At 32.8% G+C, this 2,105-nt stretch overlaps 1 long non-coding RNA gene across 1 annotated transcript in view; it reads left to right on the top strand.

The window, feature by feature from the left end:
- Window positions 1-1,836, top strand: part of LOC107726771 (uncharacterized) — a 2,262-nt gene extending 426 nt beyond the window's left edge. Inside the window, exons 2-3 of the long non-coding RNA XR_001638295.1 lie at window positions 990-1,164; window positions 1,281-1,836. This is a non-coding gene — a long non-coding RNA (uncharacterized LOC107726771). The remainder of the gene's footprint in view (window positions 1-989; window positions 1,165-1,280) is intronic.
- Window positions 1,837-2,105: the final 269 nt, after the last annotated feature.

The following is a 2,105-nucleotide window of genomic DNA, read 5'->3' as shown; positions in this document are numbered from 1 at the left end:
CACTGATAACCACCAAAAGCAGGTGGTGATGAGAGTCACATGATGAACCAAAGCCTATCACAAGCAGCTTTTAAATATTAACATGTATAGAAGGTTCACAGTGTCATTCACACAAACACTAAACACCATAATGGTAACACACATGAAACTGAAATAATGCAATAAACATTAATTTAACAACATTAGATGTAACATTCAACCCTAATGTACAAAAGAAGAAACATTAGTTATTTCAACAAAAAAACATCAAATTTGAAATGTAACGCAAGGAATTCTGGGAATGTCAATTGACGGTTATTCACTGTAAATTATACCTTATTTTTCACTTCCAAAAACGGTATACTACCGTAATTTTACATGTAATGTCTAATACAGTTTTTCACCGTATATAGTAGGGGAACTTACCGTTAACCATTTAACAGGTTTTTACTGTAGCATTTTTACAGTTTTTTACTGTTAAATTCACGGTCATACTGATCCCACCAGTGATATGCTATGTTCCTGAATTTTTTGCTAGGACATCGGATCCTCTTCTTTGTATAAGTTTGTAAAGGGGTGTAAGCAAAGTCATGATGTCTCAGATTTTATATTGAAAGGCATTTATAGAAGATCATAATGGGCACAGAAACTATGAAAGCATCTAATCTTAATTGTCAAGAATATAAATAGAATATAAGATAGGATATTCTGATCATTTACATTTATTCATTTAGCAGACACTTTTATCTAAAACAATTTACAAATAAGAATTACAAATGAGTTTTCAAGAGTGTTTCAGCTGTTTTTGTCCACACAAGATATACGTTGTATGGACAAAAACACTTATTTTTTTGTGTTTCACAAGAAGTCATATAGGTTTGTAAACTGTTACAACTTGAGAGTGAGTAAATGCCGACAATTTTTATTTTTGAAAGGGTAAATTATCCCTTTAATAGAATAAATCCTGTGTATGAATAACTGTAAATCAAAACATCTTTTGTGTGTTGCAGAAATCTGGTATCAGTTGTTCAGCAGCTGTACCAGCGTGTGATGAGTCTCCTACGCACCACTCTGTGACATCACAACTGCATCAAACTACAACGAACATCTACGGACTACTTATCATGAAATCAGCATTACTGACATAAAACTCTGGTCATTTGAGCGTGAGAACATCATTAAAAGGTGCATCTCATTTACAATGAGTTTGTGTGTTCAAATGTATGCTCTATAAAGAGCCATAAAAAGTCATAAGAGAGATTTACAATGGAAGGTAATGACACTTTGTGATCTCTTTGCAGGTTGAGGTGTTCATTGCGAATGATGCTGGTGTGTATTTGTAGGAGCACAGTCCTGTTAGAGATGGAAAAATCTTGCTTGCATTACAACATGCGATATGCCATATCAAAACGTACCTCATGATCTGAATAAACAGAGCAAATACACAGACAAAACAGAGACAGAGTCAATAGGTAATTCTTTAGTTAAACACAGAGGCACTAATATAAGCAAAGACTTTGAATATACTAATATAAATATCCTTGCAAGGGACTGTGAAATAACTTGGGTAAGTGTACCCTTTAAGCCCACTTTCAACTCTGAAGTCAAATTAAAAGACGAGAAAATCACATTTTATGCTGGCCATTATTTAACCAATTCAGTGATTTGTTTATTCCCTGACATTTTTTTTATTACATACCAATCACATCTGCCAATGTTGAGTTAGCCCCACTCATGTGCATGCTGTCTCAAGGGACCTCACACAAAGACACCCAAAAACTTTGGAGTTTCAGGACCCTTCAGAAATCAACACATTTCTGCAATTTTCAGCCATTTCTTTAAGTATATTGATATTATGTCAAATAAGAGATAAATTTATTGTTTTTTTGTGTATGAATAAACAGTACTTTATCTTTTTATATAATTTTATTTTAAATGGAAAGATTCGTTTTTGTTTTTTTTACTTGTGCACAAAGCACAAATCTCGAGGTCAAACCATTAGCCTTACTGAATGATAGACTGCTGAAGAATTAAGCATGTGAACTACAAACACTAAATGTTTTGTGATTCAGTTTACATTAATTTACAAATACATACATCATTAATTGTATTGTAGAGCATTAATT

The sequence above is a fragment of the Sinocyclocheilus rhinocerous genome, unplaced genomic scaffold, assembly GCF_001515625.1.
Source record: "Sinocyclocheilus rhinocerous isolate Xijiao unplaced genomic scaffold, SAMN03320098_v1.1 scaffold846, whole genome shotgun sequence".
Taxonomy (NCBI): Eukaryota; Metazoa; Chordata; class Actinopteri; order Cypriniformes; family Cyprinidae; genus Sinocyclocheilus; species Sinocyclocheilus rhinocerous.
This window is presented reverse-complemented; position numbering and strand designations above follow the sequence as displayed.